General features: G+C 39.2%; 1 protein-coding gene across 1 annotated transcript in view; it reads right to left on the bottom strand.

Annotated features, from left to right (window-relative positions):
* The window catches only part of NKAIN2 (sodium/potassium transporting ATPase interacting 2), a 578,259-nt gene that overhangs the window by 64,138 nt on the left and 500,131 nt on the right, over positions 1-13,990 (bottom strand). The gene's annotated exons all lie outside the window — the stretch shown is intronic.

Raw genomic sequence — 13,990 nt, forward strand, 5'->3', positions numbered from 1 at the left:
ACCATCTACTAGATAAGGTTTCTCAAGGTCCCATCCAACCTGGCCTTGAACAGTTCCAGGGAGGGGGCAGCCACAACTTCTCTGGGCAACTTGTTCCAGTCCCTCAGCAACATCACAGTAAAGAATTCCTTACATCCAACCTAACTCTACCCTCTTTCAGTTTAAAACCATTACCCCTCATCTTATCACTACACTCCCTGATAAAGAGTCCGTCCCCATCTTTCCTGTGGGCTCCCTTTAGGTACTGGAAGGCTGCTATAAGGTCTCCATGGAGCCTTCTCTTCTCCAGGCTGAACAACCCCAACTCTCTCAGCCTGTCCTTATAAGGGAGGTGCTCCAGCCCCCCGATCATCTTTGTGGCCTCCTCTGGACCCGCTTGAGCAGGTCCATGTTCTTCTTATGTTGGAGGCCCCAGAGTTGGACACAGGATTCCAGGTGGGGTCTTACAAGAGTGGAGTAGAGGGGGAGAATCACCTCCCTTGACCTGCTGGCCACGCTTCTCTTGATGCAGCCCAGGATACAGTTGGCTTTCTGGGCTGTGAGCGCCCATTGATGGCTCATAGTCAGTTTTCCATCCTCTAATACCCCCAAGTCCTTCTCCCCAGGGCTGCTCTCAACCCACTCATCGCCCAGCCTGTATTTGTGCTTGGGATTGCCCTGACCCATGTGGAGGACCTTGCACTTGGCCTTGTTGAACTTCAAGAGTTTTGCACAGGCCCATCTCTTAAGCCTGTCAAGGCTCCTCTGGATGGCATCTCCCTTCCCTCCAGTGTGTTGACCGCACCACACAGCTTGATGTCATTGGCAAACTTGCTGAGAGTGCATTCAATCCCACTGTCCATGTCTTCAACAAAGATGTTAAACAGAGCCGGTCCCAACACCGAACCCTGAGGAACACCACTTGTCAGTGCTCTTCACTTGAAAATCGAGCTGTTGACCATAACCCTTTGAGTGCGACCATCAAGCCAATTCATTATCCACTGAGTGGTCCATTTGTCAAATCCATGTCTCTCCAATTTAGAGACAAGGATGTCATGTGGGGCAGTGTCAAATGCTTTGCACGAGTCCAAGTAGATGATGTCAGTTGCTCAGAGTCATTTACATAATAACTCTGACTCATAGTCAGAGTATTTTACATAAATTCAAATGTTTGAAAAACTTTAAGGCAAAACATAAGGCTTCAGGGTGATTCAGCAAACATCAGAAAAGAAGGTGTAAAAAGCAGCACCATTTGGCAGGAAGAGCAAGGAAGACAAGAGAAAGGCTACAGAAATAAAGTTCTAAGTATAAAACAGTTTTAGAAGTGCAAAACTGGGCTCTTGGGAAATGATAGAAAGAGTCTGTACAGCTTAATGAGCTAGAGCATCGACAGTGAGCAGAGGAAGAAAGAAAAGTGACCTAGTGTGCTACATGGAAAAGTTTCAGAGGTGAGAAGGTGGAGGACTTTCATGAGATTAAATGGCACAGGATAGATGGGCTTTCTTGTGGTTTTCGGTTGTTTTGCTTTGTTGTGTTTTGTTTTGTTTTTCCTCCTGGAAAATGAAGCAATTTGGTACCTTGTTAAAGGATGGCCCATCCTCAAGCAAAAACTTTCTCATGTATCATCATTCAGACCACAGTACAATATTACCTGGTTAATTCATTATTGGAATTGAGTTACCTTATGGCTTCTTCCGAAAGAAGTGTCAGAGATAGGATTTTGATGTTTATGGACCACTGAGTTACTCTGATGTCTATATAATTGTCTATATATCAATGCTGAATTTCTACAACTTAGAACCCAGACAGCACAGGCTGGGTCTGAAGCTGAATACAGCCAAATGAGTGACACAGACCATAAATCTCAACAATTTCTTTACATGTCCTATTTATGTTCTACAGCACATCAGCTGAAGATCTCTTCTGTATAGACTGCAGTGAGTTCTGCTTCATTCATTTCTGTGACTGTGAGGCAGTCAGCCAAGTTAGACTTTATGAAATCATTATATAAATAAACATACACATATACATGTATGTATGTTGTATATACGTATATTCTTGCTTCCTTCTAAATTTGCTCTTCCTTGCACTGTGTCTCTATAAAATGTTCCCTGCTATAACAGGATCATTTTGTAGGGATATTGAATACTAGATCTTAAATAGGAATAGATGTCAGCATCAAAAATCTTAGCTGACCTCAAACCACTTCCAAGCAAAGGTGCTGTCATGTCCTCTTTCTGTCTAAAGAGTAGAGATGCAAGCAAAACTTGCTACTAAATTTTAGAGCAAAAGTACTGAAGGACTGATCTAAAACTATATCAGCTTCTGTCAGAAATTCCTAATGCTTAACATCTATTTGTACGTTAAATCTTGAGTACTCTTGCACTATTGGAACTCTCTAATGTCTCCATGGAAACTTGATAGTTCCCAGAGATGGAGGGAAGGTGTTACTATTGCTGGCAATATTTTTATTCAAGTTGTCTGGGCTGAAGATGTGTTTCTTTGCCCATACTGAACGTCAATGTCTTTTGGAAGTGTTCGTTACATCAAAATGATGCAAAATTTTGTCAAAGAGTATAATCCCAAGATAGGCAATGTTACCAAAAAGCAAAACAAACTCTGAAACATTAGGATAATTAGTACACAGTTATTCAAAGGTATCCACAAGCAGATACTATTTGTATGGAAAAGCAATTACTACAGGAAAAATGTGAGTCTGTAAATGTAGCACATATTGCTTTCCTATGCTTTTTATGTAATCAGTATAATTATGCTAGGTAATGACACCAATTATTTAAAAATTAAGCACACAATACTGCATACTTCATATTTATTATATTCAGATGGAGTTGCTATCTGCAGCACTTCAGGGCCAGACATCCTTTAATAAATTCTACATGTGCCTTCAGTATTTTCTCCAGGGTTGTATTTTTTTAATGCTTACTCTTTTAGTGGGGAATCTCAGGCATAAAAAATTAAAAAGGTCAATTTTATGATGAAACACATGAGCCTGGATATTCTAAATGGCACCCTAGACTGCAGAAGCTAATTGCTTTTCGACAGAAGAACTCTCTTAAGTGCTCACGCTGGAAACAGGTTCATGCAAAAAGCAAGATGCATCTCTGCTCTGCTTGCAAGCCTGCTGGGATTTCTCGAGATGAGTGATGCTGTAAAAAATAGAAATCACCTGGAGTCTGTTAATATTATAATCAAGTGAAAGCACAATTACTACTGTCTTAATCCATCTGTCTGTATGCACCCACTCCACTTCCAATCACCTGCTTTAGTCACAGGTGTATTATTATGGAGATGGCATTGAAAAAAATCCAGTCCCATGCATGTTCCAAATTGCTGTATGCTCTTCCATGGCGGTCTGTCTGTCTCTGTAGCTTTAGTGCAGTCATTTGTCAAGAAGGAGAGCAAACAAAGGCCCCATGTTGCATGACGTATAGCCAAAGTGCCTTTGTGTGTGGAGGCTGGCTGAATGATGCCCAAGTTTATGTTAACAGGTTGCAATTCTGACAAGTGCCATTTATGTTAAATGAGGGTAAAAAATATCAAACGAATGTACTGTATTCTGGTAACTTGTGTAAAGCTCGGTAATGTTCGATAGATGCTATGGCATATATCTGGAACACTAAGGTACCTTTGGTAAACAAATTTAAATTTATAGTATACGATGGTAGTTTTACAAAGACAATCTGTCAGTATATGATACATAGTTTCTGATTTCATCCAGAATGATATTTGATATTCTAAGTAATCAAATCGAGAGACAATAATTATACATGATAAAATCAAATTACAACAACAACATCAACAATCAAGCAATAACAGTTGCAACAAACAACACCAGTAGTAGTTTTTAATTTAGAATAAGAAAATGCTAAATGAACTAAGGTAATGTTTTCAAATTTCAGTAGGCAAGCTATAGAGAGGAATGTTGAATGGTTTAACAATTCAGACATTTACCATTTCCAACTCATAGGTCTTTTTCATGTGAAACTTCAGTCTCTCAGACATTCTTTGAAACAATTTTGAATATGAACTTCACCAGCTGAGTCTTTGATTTGTTAACTGTTGTGTATAGAAAGATGCTAGTTTCTAGGATTCATATAAAAAAATCTTCATATATAATCACAGAGACTCTTAAAACGCATTTTGAAAATTATCCGAAGAATGGATTTTTGCAAGTAATTGTAGATAGCGGAAAACATGACAGATTATTGTACGCCTCCCTAGGATATTAAAAACAAAATTCAAAAAAGAGTTAGCTTTTCAGATGTGATGATAAATTAACCTCTGTGTTCATGTGCAGAAACCAGGAGTTAAGATTCTGTATTCTTACAGCAGTTTAGCCTTTCACCTAGTATTTAGAAGACACAGAATATTAAGATAGTGTCTATTAAGTGCTGAAGGTTCTGATCTGGCAACTATATCCTTCTAGATCCCACTTATTTTTAGAGGCTCCAAACTCTGCTTGTACTTTTCCAGCTGGCAGTCTGTTTGTTACAGAAAAAAATTTTAACGGTCTTTTGGAAAAGTTTTACTTTTTAATTTTGGTGAAGTTTTGTTTAAACACCTGAAGTTAGAGGAAGAATTCTAAAACTCCTGAATGATCTGTGCAGCTGCATAAGCTAACTCAAAAATGCCACTGAATCACTCTGTGAGGCGGTTAATGGTCTAATCGCTTTTCATACCCTCTTCAAAATTCCCCCTTGAGACTTGTTCAAAGCTTTCTGCGCTGAGTTGAGCTGTCTAAAGAGCTGTGGATCAAACGGAGCCTGTTGCTCTTAAGTGTGCTAGTGCTGAAGGAGGCACCTTTGCAAAGCTCAGCCCAAAGTTCAGAGGTGAGATCAAACTCTCAGATTAAACATTGCTCAAGTGCAGGGCACTAGTTCAGTCTGCTGATGACAACTGTCATCTGTGGCTGTCCCTTGTCTGGAAATAGGTAGGATTAATTTTGTTATTCTGGAAGTACATCAACTCTTGTTAGTAACCAAGTTGAGATTATACATCTCCCACCATTCGAGGTGATTCCCAGTAAGTGTGCAAAAGGATAGTACCTTCACGTGACTTTATAAAGAAATCTGTTGGATTTTTTTGTAGTTTACAGATAATTATACAATGAGGAAACAAAAAACTCATTCCTTTTCCTTGGTCATGTTCTTCTAAATTGTTTTAATTAAAATGAATCAGCAAGTTTAAGGAAGCTGAAGAGCTACACAAAAGAAGCATTTCAGGATCGTAAATACAATGTACTGTGGTGGGATTCTGTTCGTCCCTGATACTTAAAAATCACAGGATTAAATGACTACTATGTCTGGTAATTTTTAGCCTCTTATATTCACAGTGAACCTTCCATTTGCAGTACTATTTCTAAGATCAAAAAGAGACTGAAAATGCAGCACATATTGCTTACCTATGTTTTACGTATAACCAGTATCATAATTTTTAATGACAGTAACCTCCTTCAGTCAGTCAGAACTTCACAACACATAAAGGTGTAAATGCACAGACAGCATTTGGAAAGGACCTGATACTTTAGAAAATGACAATTTGTTTAGTTCATGCAGTTTATATTCCTGTAAAATTTGCTGCATCATTATATTCTGATTGTTGTAACAAGAAGCAATAATCATGGCAAGAAAGAGCTAACAGACGGGGGAAAAAATCCTTTTCTTATAACACACAGTGATTTTAGAAACATCTTTACAAAACACAAAGCCACTGAAACCTAAAATGCAGGTTCAGACAGAGCACAAAACAATGATTTAGGAGATTAATGCTTTTGAAGATGAGATCAATTCATGCAGCTTGTCATAGAAAATTTTTGCAAGAGTCCACTGCAATCTTTGAAATGTATCTGGGTTATGTATTTTGTACGGTTGATATCTAGCCACAACGAAATTTTTACGGACATCTCTAATGGAGAATCAGGAGGCTGCCGTCTGAAAATGAAGCAAGCACCACCAGCTGATGCAGCAAATGCCAAGTGGCTATTTAGCACTGCCAGCTCATGCTAGACTCACATAGAAAAAATACCTTCTCCTGCTTCTCCCATTTGTATCTAAATCTTCAGGAAACTAAATCACTTCTTAAAAGCAGGGTTGGAGAAAGCAGTCTATTATTCCCTGACAGACCACAAAGTACTGTCTGTGTTGACAATCTATTTTGTATAGGCAGGCTGCAGAAGCAGTAAATCCTATTAACCTGTTCAAAGTCAAATGAAGACATTTAGAAAACAGAACAGCTATTACATGCAGTGGTGAAAGAAGACCATATCAAAGAAAGGTTAAATGGATGCACCAGCTATTAGGTTATGCACAGTTACACATGGAAAATCCCCCCAAACCTTTCTATCACCTGCTTTTGCCCTTCAGGATATTAACCATATTCCCCCAGTCTAACTAGCTGACCATTCAAATACTATCCTCTGTTCTGTCAATGCTAATTTTCGAGGTAAAAAAATCAATTTCATACTAACAGGACTACTATGGAAAATGCCTGTGCTATACTATGGTTTTACTAATGCACACTTCCTCTACCCAAAACATATGGCATTTTGTGTGCACAGACCACTCTGGAGATTTACTGTAATTATGTCATGATGTGCTTATTGTTATGGATTCAGCAGCCTTTCTGCATCTCTACCTGCTTTGTTCAAGAGCAGCTGCTAGCTTCAAGCTGTTGCCTGCTTCCAGTGGCAGAAGCTGAATGAAGGAGTGCTTTCTAGGGAAGACATGTTTTGAAGCAGACATACTGACAATAAAACAGTTCACTAGGGAGGCATAATATTGACTAGATAAAAGTCGAGTAATCATTCTATGATAATTTACCGAAACTGGGTGTAATTTGCTTTAAAATAAAAATTCCCTCTGCTGATGATGTTGGACTTGGAGGCCTTTAACTGATAAAAGTGTGGCATTTGCTTTTATGAAGTAGCTGATCTTTGGAGATTCATTAAATCTCATTATTTCTTCTTATGCATAAGTGACTATTAATACTTACTTACTGAATGAGAAGAATGGTAAGAACGGGATTGTCTGAAGCAAAGCTCGACAGTCCTTCTCTTCCACCTACTCTCCCTGCTTGTCATGACTGAATACACTGAATACAATTACTAAGAAAAGCGTTGGCAATTTGGTAAAATGATGAGTGCTTAAGATGAGACTGCCCAGCATCACCTTGATTTCTGTGCCTGGTTTTCATTGTGAATCAGCTGTGCGCGGTCATTCCGCACTCCTCCCAGCTTCACTGGGAGTGAGGAGGACCAGAGGATCCAGCCCCTTGTCAGTAGCCACTTCCCAACAGAGTACTCACAGAAAATGGGGCTATTTGAACGCAGTTTACCTAATCGGAGACAGGGAATTGTGTCTCATTCCCAGGTTTATTTGCTCTAATTTTTAGGAGAAGAGTATGTGGAAGGGGAAATGGTTAACTAATTCAGAAGAATAATAGGTGCAAAAATGTTGGAGATTCCTCTGCTGTGCTCTTGTTATACCCTCCTTGCTGGAAATGGCAGCTATTAATATTTTATTGACTTGAACCTCTGGGGTAGATTCCAGATGTCGCTACTTGATCATTGTCTACATATAAGGAAAATAAATTCTGTCGTGTCAATGTTGAATTCCCATCTATGGCAACAATCATTACCAGCAGACAAACGCTCCTGTGGTTTTACAGATGCTTTTTTTCCTCAGGTTGTGACTATGCATACATGACCAATCTGTTCGCAGAAAACCCAGACATCCAAAAATGAAATAAAGCAGAGGAAAAGTCCCAACATTTCATTATTAATTTGTATATATTAAGAAATAGCTATATCCTTTACCCTGTTCAGAAAAGAATGGAGGTTAAGTTGGTAGAGCTCAAGGGTAGAGTTAAAAGAATGCTGCCTGCTTGGAAAAAAATCTGCTCTATTGGTTTTGAAAACATTAATCATTCTACGCCAATCAGTTTCAAGCAGTCAAACTGAAAAACTGGTATCTCAATAGTGCTGCAGTCTTGGTGAATGGTGCTGCTAAGGAATACATCTTGAAAGCCCCCCAAACACATCAGTGGTGCACGAATGTGCTCTCAACCTGTCCAACCACCGCTGAAGAAAATGTCTATTAAAGAAGTGGTGAGAATTGCCTGGCATCTACTGAGAATATGGGCAGATTACCCCTGATTACAAAGGAGAGTAATTTTCTTCAGTTGGATGGAACAATGACGTTTTTCTCTAATGATTATTACCTGTCATTTAAAATCTGGGCTTCAGGTGGAAGCTTCAGCAAATTTACAACAAAAAGTTATCTCAGACTCCACTCTCCCTAGAATTTCAGCACTGCAGAAGTCAGTGAACTCAGTATCCTCAGGACATGTCTACAGAGGATCTTTCTCTAATGTACACATTGTTTTGCATGCCTTGTAAGCACTAAAAAATTAGGATTTTTCCTACAAATAATGAATTTTCCTCCCACGTTATTAGGTTACAATTTATGTTCCTTTTCTGGCCTCCAAGCTGTGGGGCCACAGCATGACTCAAACACTAGCTGGACTTCTAGTTAGTGTTGGTATTACTATAACTCTTTGGGCACACAGACTCTATGTGTGTAACTGCCGTAGCACTGTGGATGTCCAGAAGTGTAATATAGACATAGTAGTAACTGAAATTACCCAGAGCCTGTCTTCTGATCTACAGGCCAAATGGTATGGCCCAGCTTGTGTTCACACAGATAAGCTCTTTTTATCCCCCAGAACAAGATGAACAGATCCAAACTGGTTATCACAGATGATCCCTGGTTTGTGCTACCCCTGCACCCATGCCTTGACAATGTCTGGGACAGTGATAGCTGGATTGGGACAAATGCATGACAGGGACTGTAGCAAAAGTTAAACATTATGGATAATCATGTTGCAGTTTTTAGGATGTCTTCTGTCCAAGAATAAATGTATCATGAAATCCAGAGCCCAAGCAGTCAGCTGAGAAAACTAGCAGGAAACCAGGTACTACGTTAATCATCACTTGGCTACACTTTTAAATGAAGTTCATTGACAAGGTTATGTTAAGACAAACATTTCAGGGGTGATGCATTTTCCAAAAGAATCATGTTTCTTCAGAAAATTCGCAGTCAGCTCTACCTCTGAGATTACACGAGAAACTTCAGTCATCAAAAATAATATGAGCAGTTTTCTGACCCCATTTTCTTGACCTGCCTTGGACACTTATTCCAATGGTCCTAGGTTACACAGTTGCCACAGAAAGCTAGGTACATTTTTTCTGGAAGACAAAAATCTTGTAATGCTGTCTGTGCTAGAAAATGAGGAAAAAAGTTGCAGAATTCACGATGTAATATTACTGGTTTTATTTTATACACTCTAAAAATAAGGGGAATCAAAATGCTTCCTAGATTTTCATTTTCCCCAGGCATAGTTAGTATTTTTAGTGGGGTAGTTAACTCTACCAGAAGCACTTTACTTGTATTATAGAAATCTAGGAATTTTTCATTGAGCAGTACCTTCAATACAGGTTCAGTTGCAGTTGCTGACATTGTTTGTCTCTGGTGAATTTAACAGATTTTCTGGACCATGGTATTGTGACAAGAATTGTCATGACTAAAGCTGCAAAGCAGGTAATTCTATGTTTTCATAGACAATGTTATATTTTTATGCGCTCAGTTCATCTTTTGCACAGGAAGCTGTGTTAACAGCACACAAAAATGAAACCTGAGGTTTCATACATTTACATTACATAAAACATACTATACAATTTCAACACAAATTTGAAAGCCTTACCTGAAAACCAGGAATATTACTGGCCTTTTCTGCCCTTTTTTTTTTGTTTTGTTTTAAATACATTATCTTCATAACTAAGTGAGGCAGTTGGCTGTTTTATCACTCTATCTCTTATATTCAGGAATAAAATACCTTAAGTCATGAACTGAGGACTTTTGTTTCCAGAACTGGAGGTTGTTTATGGGGTGTGGAGCAAAATGGCAAAATAATAGCTGTTGCATTTATATATGGCAGAATAAGGTGGTATTGTCATATCAGCAAGAATATGGAGCATGGTGATACTGAGGTATATCTGTACTGTGGATGTTTTTTTAATATTTCTAAGGAGCAGCATTCAGGTGTTTATTGTACCTTCAGATTGAGCTCAGGAATGGGGTTGGTGAATCCAACACTTGACTATGAGTTTTCAATACAAAGAGGGAAACTTTTTTGTTTAATTACATGTTGTAATGGAATAATTATGATTAAAAAGGCTTGTGTTATTTATTGTTATTCCTATTCTTAATATTATTCTTACATCTAAAGCACATATAATTTGGTTTCCCTACTATGCAAATTCACTTGTAGAGAAAGAAAATCTAACAGACTAGACTCTTTGTCCAGAATCTCTTCAAAACATGAAAAACCTGTGGAGGCTCACCAAAACTAGGCAAAAAGACCCCAATCCAAGGCATCTGACCTGTGTATAGCTGAAAAGTGTTCACATGCAGCTCTTATGCTACGACAGTGTCATAAAAACAGTAACAGGACTTTGTTAGTACCAGAACTGAGGAATAATTTAAATCCCAGATGTGGAAGGAAGCAAGTCAGCAAGTCAGCATCACCAGTCAGCACAGCACCACCAGCATCACATAGCCCCAGGACAGCCATGAGGCACTGAACCTGGGGAACCATAATCTCATTGCTGTATTGTATAACTATCTACCCTACAGGGTCAGCCAGAATCAGAGTCCCCTGTGTGAAGGAATACATATGAGATGGTCAAAACAAATTCTCAGGAAACTTCCTTCAGGCCTCAAAGTAATGAGTTTAATGTTCAGCTCTCGGTTATCATGATTCCGATGCCCCCCCCCCAAAAAACACTGTTTGCCTTTGCTAGAGGACCTGTGAGAGGCAGAACTGCTTTCAGTCTCAGTTCATGCTGGTGCTGTTGCCTTTCATTCCATCAGGGAAAAAAATCTCTCAGAGACAATCATGTGTGCATTGGTCAGGTAACTCTATTTAAAGCTGACTTCTTTCCACTGAGTCGGAGCAAACTGGTTTTCAGACAATTATCATATAACTTTGCTTTATATGAGCCCAGTTCATTAAGAAGGGAAGGCTTTAGGGAAATGAAGGAGTACAGTTCTACTGACAAAGCTCCCTGCTCATTAAAAAACCATTTATGCTTTGATGTGTACAATTCAGTTTTCTGCAAGGAGTAGCGAAGAAACGCAAGTAAAATTTCATAGAAGCAACAACAGACAACATGTGTGGGCATAAAGAAATCTCTTCTTATAGTCATCCTTTAAAACATGAATGACATATGCTCTAACATTATTGTCAAACAGAGAAACAGCAATATACTGTGCTCTGAGGCAATGTCAAAGATGCCTGAACCTGATGTTGGTTCTCTGCTAACATGGCACGACAGTGTTATTAAATTAGCATTTTAGAATGATTCATACCTTCTTCCCATTGTGCCGATTTTGCCCAGTCCTGCAGTGAAAAAACAGTCTTTCTAAAGTACCAATCTATTTCATTAAGAATCAATTTTCTTTCAATCATTGTGTTGCCCTAGAAAGGAACTCCACCTTAATTAAATAATGTTATTTTTCCCCATTAGAGTCAAAGAGTCAAAATTTGATTATACGAGCTCTTGTCTCCTTTCTCACGTATAAATATTCTCACCACTCCACAAGCAGAGGAGGAGGCAGCCCATGTGCAAGGTATGTGAATGAGTGTATGTGTGTGGAAGAGGTGGAGACTGCTGTCAAAAGGGAGGTGGGGAAACAAAATTAGCAAGGGTAAATCTGAACGAGGGCTTTTGTATGCAAGATGTGCTTCCTGCAGAACTGAAGACCTTTGTGTTGGCTAGAAAGGAAGATGGCATCAGGCTTATTACTGCAAACAGAGGTACTATAAGCCACTTTTGGTCAGCACAAAGGAACGGAGGACTGGAAAATGAAGAATCCAGTGTTAGTTTACTGCTACATTTGAGGGTCAGATGTTTTGCAAGAGCGTTGGCTTTTTAGCATTAGCAGCAAGTAGATCTGATCTTTATCTTCTTCCTCCACCCCCCCCCCCCCCGCCCCAGCATATCACATTGTTTGTATTTTGAGCACAGGAATGAGATATGCTCATTTATTAGCGGAACCAAAGCCTACATCAACTGGTGACACTTTCTAAAAGATGACTATTATCCATCTGAACTCAATGAAGACCTCTAACACAGTAAAAGTTTTTAGATTGTTCCTTGCCCTGAGTCTTTGTAGCTCTGACAAAAGGACCTGCCTGTTTACTTGTAGCATTTCAACCTGGACAAGCCAGGGCCAACTTATGTTTTGTTTGATTCCACTCATGTGTATTTTGGGATCCATGGAAACACCCTTTTGCTATTTGCCTCATTCCTAATGATGTCATTAGTTAGACAGCTTTTATTTTTCATGCATTCTTATGACTCCCTCCCTCATCTCCCCTGCCTTCACTCTTTTGCCCCTCGTCCTATCATGCAGTCTGTCTTGCTCATATACCCACATGTTTTACACCCACTGCTCGCTTCTTTTAGTTCTGCTCTGTCATTTGATGGTGTCTCTGGAAGAACTACCAGTCTTCTTCTCTGCTCAGGTCTCATCAATGTTTTCCCAAATATATATAAAAAAAAAAAAAAAGGAAAAAAGAAAAAAGAGATAGAATGTACTTTTCCCTTACAGAGGGCTCGTTTCCTTTTCCTGATCTAAATGCAGGAGTTTTACAAGCTCTCTGTTCCTGTAACCTCTGTTGCCCTGCTGATGCCCTCCTGATCTCTCACTTAGTGAGTCTCAACTTCAGAGGAGCATCCTGTCTCTAAGTGTGCCATGTCCTCTCCTTGCTCCTGACCAACACCTCAGTCTAGACTCAGCCCATCTGGAAGGCTATTGCAGAGATGATTTTTCACAGCTTGGTTTATCCCTCCATTTCTTCTCCTTAGTTTTTTCCAGTGCAATTCAACTACTCCATTCACGTGCAAGGCTCTCTGTGGCTTGTCCCACCTGGCTTGTCCCCTCCTGTCAGTATGAGAGTGCACCACTGATGAGCCACCAGCTTGTTGTCAGCCACTTAATAAATTTCCGTCTTTCGCACACTTTCCTCTTTTGCTGCCTTTTAGGAGGAATTTCCACCAGACAATGCAAAGTTTACTTATTATTCTGGTTCACAGCCCTTCTTAGGGCTTTTCAATCACGTCTACAAAAAAGCTGACAACGGTCAAACAGGAGATGCACTGAAACTGCAAACTAGTATTCCCTCTCTGTTTTCCTGTCTTTCCCCTCTTTTCTGTCTGTATGGGCTGGCTGGCTTGTTCTGTACTTTGCAGGTTAGGGTTTTTTGGACAGGAACAGCTGCTTTGCTTTGCAATCATACTGTCCTCAGTACTGTTGGGGGCTTTTAAGTGATATACTGTTAGAAACATGGGGTCTAAACCACAAATTGACAGTCCGATAAAGAAATTCCTATGAGAGTACATGATTACTCACTACTCCTATCTCTCCACAAGGACATGAGACTATTTAATGTCACCTGTGCTGTGCTAACATTAAGGATTTTAAGAGTACTCTATTCTAATTATTATTAATCCTTGAGAGAAGCAGGGAACATTAATGCTATTCTACTGTTCTAAGTGCTTAAATACACACATGGACCATCTTTCTGTAATATTTGATTACCTTGCAATGTTTAATGGAATTATTCTGGCAACATCTTTCTGAAATATTTAAGAACCATTATTTGTATAGTATGGACAATAATTGGCATGAATTAAGCACCCTGCCAAAGGTCATACTGTAAGTCTGCAACAGAGCAGAGATTTTGAAGCTGGCATCCTAACTGCATAGCTGTATTATTGCATCTTAATAACAGTTATGCTTTGTGATGTTTTAAGTCAATCTGACAGCATCAGAGCTTGAAAGGTATTATGCATGATGCAGACTTTGCAGAATCCCAAATAGTATACATTTACCGTAACTAGTATGGATAGATAATTACATATTACAAA

This window comes from Strix aluco, chromosome 3 (genome assembly GCF_031877795.1).
Source record: "Strix aluco isolate bStrAlu1 chromosome 3, bStrAlu1.hap1, whole genome shotgun sequence".
Lineage (NCBI taxonomy): Eukaryota > Metazoa > Chordata > Aves > Strigiformes > Strigidae > Strix > Strix aluco.